Here is a 6,722-nt window from a genome sequence, read left to right on the forward strand (position 1 = left end):
CCCCTCTGCTTCCTCTGCTTTACTTCAATTCTGCATGATAACCACCCCATGCATGGACCCAGCTGTCCACCAGGGGGTGACATTGAGCGACTCATCTGGCAGCAGAGTGGTTACTCTGCTTTTCACATTTCTCATAAACACGGGGCACACAGGCCTTATTTGAATCCCATTTTAGCATAAATACAGTGACTACAGTAGGAAACTTAAGATGAAACATTTTCTTTCACCAGATGGTTATTTACAATTAGTTATTTTTATGTATTACAGTTTTTTCTATTATATTTCAATATGCAAGTGCCATTAGTTTCTTATATTTCCTGAACAAAACACTGAACATTGGATAAAGATTAATTCTAATATAATATCTTTAGGTTGGCATTTTAGACTCAAAGGGGATTTTAGATCTCATTTTTTCTCGGTCATTAAAAAAACTATTTTCTTAAGCTTAGTGTATATAAATCAAGCTTTGAATGATAAATGAATCCATCAAACTTTATTTGTACAGCACCTTTCATGCAGGTGAGTATGTTGATAAGACAAAAAAGGTGCAGACTGTAAAGACAAAAACCTATTTAACAGTTAGAGACCATTGCATTGCAAAGAAAAAAATCCCTTGTTGATTACTCACATTAAGTCAATTATTTTTTTGTATTACGAGTTTTATGAAAATGTATGTTTAATTGTGCAAATGAGGCCTTATCTGGTGTTTTGGTCAATTTAGGACAAATCTAAAGACCCAAACTGACAACCTGTAGTAAAAATAAACACCTAAATGTGTATTTTGGATGTTTTCTTTCCATTAGTCAGAAATAAGAAGTGATATGGAAGCAAAAAAGCTCAAAAATTTCAAAACTAACCAGTGCATGAAAAAAAAATCTGGAGTGACTCACTTCAAAATCTACAGTAATGGAAAAAATTAAGAGTTTATTTTCCAGGGGTTATATCTAGCCATTTTCCATGGTTTTCTTGATAATAACCAAAATCATTATCAAGGTAACCATGGAAAATGTCTAAATATCAGCTCTTGAATTAAACTCTTCTGAGCTTTTTTTGTTGTTATCATTATATTGTCCAAACAAATGTACCTTTAATTGTACCAGGCATTAAAATGAACAAGAAAGCAAGGAGAAAACAAAGGTGGTCTAATATTTTTTTCCATGACTGTATAAGCTCATTATAAAATCTTAATCAACAACTTTTACACAGTTAATGGTAAAACTACAACATCACAGCGTGGTCAGCCGCTGTCTCGCTGCTCCTCCCTGCTCTCAACATTCCTGACGGGACCAGGCAGCTGCTCTGACACACAATGGCGGATATGGGTGCAGTTTCTGAGCACCACCTCCGCTGGCGTGCCCTCTGACCTTCAGCCCGAGCAGTATATAAGGCTGGGGGAGACGAGGGGAAGGCCCCTGGCAGCCAAAATGAAGTCTCTGCTGTCTGTGTGCTGCTTGCTGTCTCTGCTGGCCCTGTCTGCTGCAGGTACGGTGGAGGACATGCTTCTTTTTATAACACATAATAACATTACAGGGTTTGAGTGCTGTTGGGTGCATCTGAGGGAGATATTTGAGCAGTATGTGAAACGAAAATGCTGATCTACTGTGATTGAATATGTCTGTAAGTTTGTCTCTAAACTTATCAAACTGATGATTTTAGAGGTCGCTCATGAAGGAAAAGTTGAAAGATCAGATTATCTTTTTTATTGAGTTGTTTGATTTATGCAACTAAAACATTTCCATTCATTACCAATGGATGGATCATTTTGCTTCCCGTCAGTTGGGTTGAAATGTCAGACTTTGATGTGATTTAGAAAAGTGTGCTGTATGTTGTGTTATATATGGTGGTGCATTGTGGAGCTCCGCGGTGGTAAGAGTGTGAAATAGTCCGGGCAGAGGTGTGACACCAGCTGATGGAAACTGTCCTATCTGCTGTTGCTTATTCTCTCTGCCCTGGAGAGAAGCACAGTGACGGCACTGACAGAGTGACTTGGACTCACTACAAAGAGATACTCTCTGCTGCAGCCAAAAGAAAAAGTTGGCAGAAATTATTAGTTTTCCCACTGGATCTATTTCAGTTTTGTCTGTCTTCTTACAGAAGTTGCATGCATGTGTGCAACTCTGTCAGTGCTGAAGGGAGGATTTTGGCACTTTTAAAGTTGATGTTAAACAGGCTTACCTTTCATTCCACGTTAAATAACTGAATTTTTTTTTTAACTGAGCAAATCAGAAATTACAGCCAGTGGAAGTGTATGCATCTTCACTCTGCTTGTTTCCACGTTTTTAAAAAAGTGACTTGTCATGCTCTGTTAAAACTGAGACACAGAATACCCTTGTCTGCCCTTCCACTGGTTCAATTTGGCCCCTGTAAGTAGCCGTAGTCAGGTGTCAGGCGTCAGTCAGGCAAAGTCACCAGATACTGTGCTCACCACGTTGATACACATCACTTTAAGTCCCCTAGGAATGCACACACAGCTACATCATGTCCTGAATATACACACACACAAAGGCCTACTGAGGTACACAGGATCGGAATTACAATACAATCATAAAGTCATACATGAGTACAATTGCTCTTCATGTCTGCAGCTCAAGTCAGCGCTGAGTTAAATGTCTCAATAAAGCCTCATCACTCCGGCTCTGCTCTGTCTGCAGAGCTGCTAATCTGTCATTCCAGTCAGCAGGGTCCGTGTCCAGGGGATGTCCTAGCTAAAACAGGCATGAGAGCGCAGCAGGGGGCATGTAGGACCACAGTTCAGTAGCCCAACAGCTGGACTGTTTAAAGTTACATAACTACATAATCAAGCTCTATTAAAAGTTGAAGTGAACAGAAATAAATGACTACATGTTATTGAACGAGTAGTTTAACTACATTTTGCAGTAGCTTGCTGGTAGGTCAACTAGATTCATATTCTCATAGTCATTCAAGAAGTTAACCCTTTAAGCCAGAGATGTACTTGCTGTTTAACCAAACTTCTTCACATACTTATCTGTGAACGATGTGTGTTACTGGAGGTTTTCACTAGAGGGCGCACCACAGACCTCAGACTGTATAAGACGGCCAGATTTGCAGTATTTTAATAACAAACATGGCAACCAGTGTTGCAACTTTGTCGCTAGATTTAGCAGATTTTTCAGATCCCCACCTGGCGATTATTTTTTTTAAAGCAACTAGTGACAAATCTAGCGACTTTTTCTGGTGTTCTTGGAGACTTTTGGATACTCGTATTTTCTCTTCTTAACAAGCCGCGGGGGCTGCCGGCGGCCCCTCCCTCGCACCAAAGCACTCACAAGTGGCACAGTCCTCCCGCAGGGGTCTCTCCCAGCTGCAGTCAAAGAGCCGGAGGGGATGTTAACCCCTTAGCATCAAGTCTGCAAGTCACCACTAGCTGGTTTACAGTCAATGTCTCTTTTGGCTAGCTTTTGCTGGTGCTGAGGCCAGATTAAGGAGGAGGGTTGAAATTGTGACGGAAGACAGTGCCCTTGCAGTTCTAAACATATTTAGAGTGTTTTTTACTCACTTTTTGTCTTTCCCACAACGTTAATCCTCTCTCCTACAGCGTCCATTACAAGTACATGCACATGGTAGATTATGCAAATTAGGTGATGACGACATTTAGCGACTTTTAGGACAGCCAATAGCTACTTTCTTTATTGAGGAGTTGGAAACACTGATGGCAACACTCCAAGAGGAAATTATACTCAAAGATACTAGAAAGAAACTTCTAGACTGTCTATTAAACTAATCTATCTATCTAAAAAAAAAAAGTGACAGCGGTGCTATCATAGATGAAATGTGAGGCCTTTAAATCATGCATGTTGTGAAACAGGTGAGTACTACTCTTACACTGTCGTGTATTTTGCATTTTGTGGATGCGTAGTGTTAATTTCTGGCAAAGTTTGTTACCAAGGACATGCGAGGCTGTCATCATGGTAGTTAGTTAATATCAAGTATATCTCCAGCCTTGTTGTTCTTTTTTAGTTTTGGGCAAATACCACACTGTTTTTCTCCTCGTTTGCAAATGTGTTATTTTTGCCTTTTGTCGCATTCTGGGGTCCCTAAACAGTCTGTAAATAGCATAAAGATGAATGCTGAGAGTCTTCTGGATTCAATGAGCCAGATTTTATTTAATTATGACGATATTAGCCCCTGTAGTAGCCTTTTCATTGCAGTGAGGGCATTTCTTAAAACTTGACCACACCGAGGTACTTGTACTTTACTTTAGTAGTTCGATTTTATGTAACTTTATACTTCTCCTCCACTACATTTTGAGGCAAATATTATACATTTTACTCCACTACAATTTATGATTAGACATTTTTAATTAAACCTCATAAAAGTATATTAAGTGGTTAAAAGGAGCCCTACCGTGGGAAAATTCAAACACTGATTACATGAATGCATCAATAATGGTAATCCAATAATATATTTAGAATAGATAAAAACAATCTCAGTGGGTCCATTCTGCATAACGAGTACTTTTACTATTGATACCTTTAGTACATTTTGATGCTGATTCTTTTGTACTTTTACTTCAGAAAGTTTTGAATGCAAGACTTTTACTTGTAGTGGAGCAATTTCACAGTGTTGTATTAGTACTTTTACTTTACTTTAGAAAGGGATCTGAATACTTCTTCCAACACTGCTTGCAATCCTATGCTTTCATATAGCTTCCCCAACACTGCACATAATGCATTTGGAGTGTAACAAAAAAATAAAATAGCATACACAATGATTAGCTAAAAGAGCATTGCAGGTGTCTTAGCAAGAGAGAGGGAGCGTGTATCCTCAACTAATTAATATGATACAGATGGCAATTTTTTTTTACGAGCCAGAAATGTAAAAAAAAAATCAAAATAAAGGTTGCTGGCTGTATGTGTGTGTTCCTGTGCATTCTTACTTTCAGCACTGATGTCTAAAAGGAGACTTTTGCATGTGTTTGAGCATATTAACTCCTCGTTTATCAAGGCTATGCTCGAGTTCCACAGTAAGCACGGTGCATGTCATCAGTGCTGGTGCTGATGCATTTTTTGTTCTTGCTCTTTAAAAAGATACGCATGAGTCACGCACAGCCGCACACTGTTGCAGGGAATGTGAGCAATAGTGCAGCAGAGTTGCAGGCCAGTCTCATGACAATCACAGGCAGGAGAGGAGCGCCACACTCCCTGAAAATAGAAGTGGAATTATCCCTCCTTCTTTTCACCCTCTGACTCATTGTGGGACTATTTCTGTCTCAAAGATGTACCATCCAGCACCCAGGCACCTGTCCCACTCTATCCCCCACTCACTGTGCTCTGCCCAGGCCTCACTGCAGCAACAGCTGGCTGAGGAACCACCACAGAGCCACTAAACTTGTGTAGAAGCAGACAAAAGATATTCACTCTACATTGATAACTGCAGATAAATAACGTGTCATTTTTTAAATGTGCAGTGCTCCCACAATGTACATGTGAGCTGCACGTAAATAATTGCACAGGTTGTACAGTATATCATAGTTCTGTTAGAGGCAACTTCAATTATTACTGAGGCACAGCAAATAAATGCAAGAAAATATAATGAAAGATCAAATTTTAAGGCTGCATTTATCAATATTGTTATATTAACAATGGACTAAATTAATAAGACACTCATTTTAGTGTCTTTAAGCTCATAGTTTTAGTTTTACAGTCACAGCATGCATCTTTTCCAGTAGAAAATAATGTTATCTGCCCAGCATCTAACCTTTTCAACTTCTTCAGATGATAGTATATCAAGATGATGTTTATTGCTTGTTTTGCTGCCCCCAAGTGGCTAAAAATAAATAATGCTCTTCTTTAAAAAGAGGACAACGCATTTAACATATTTCAGATTTAGTTGCTGATAATAATCAATGAAAGAGTTTGTATGACATTATATGAAATATGTTATATGGTAACAATAGAGTCTGCAGCCATTCTAGCATGCCAATATGCTATCAATCACAATGCAAACATGCATGTTAAGCAGGTTTTATGTCACCATGTTTACCATTTTGATTTAGCACGTTTGCATGCTAATATTTGCTAATTTGCAGCAAAAACAAAGTAGAACTGAGGCTGATGGAAATGCCATTTATTTTTTAGGTCTTTGCTCATAAACAAAGTATTGGTCAAATGAAAATGTGACCTGATGATGGTGCTAAATTGAAGTATAAGGCATACTAAATTCAGTGATGTGAATGTCTAAACCAAACTGTCTGCCAATCTGTGTGCCGATTTAAGATTGTTCACTTTTGAACATCTGTATAACATTTCAGGAAAATCAATCCGTTAGTTGTTGAAATATTTCAGTCTGGAGCAAAGTGACAGCCCAACCAACAGACCACAGTGCCCTCTTACAGCCACGAAGCTACTGTGATTGAAAACAGGAAAAATTTCACATCCAATAACGCTTCAATTTTATTCAAAATTCACATTATTCACATAATTTAGTATTGCATTTTTGTGCATTTCTCTGCCAACTTTCACTCTTTATGTCTCAGAGATCCCACTATCCTATTTTCGCTTTACTTCTGTGTCTCATATTTTCCTCCCCTGCTCTTCCTAACTATGTTAACTCTAATTTAATTTAAGCATCACTGGCCACTACCACAGCAGAAAGTGATCTCTCCACTTTATCTTCATAACTATCTCAAGGCATGCAGAAAAGCCAGCAGACTAAATTCAGCTCACATCCTTGCATGTGGCGATACTCGATTTATCAGTTGT

This window comes from Centropristis striata, chromosome 1, assembly GCF_030273125.1.
Source record: "Centropristis striata isolate RG_2023a ecotype Rhode Island chromosome 1, C.striata_1.0, whole genome shotgun sequence".
NCBI lineage: Eukaryota > Metazoa > Chordata > Actinopteri > Perciformes > Serranidae > Centropristis > Centropristis striata.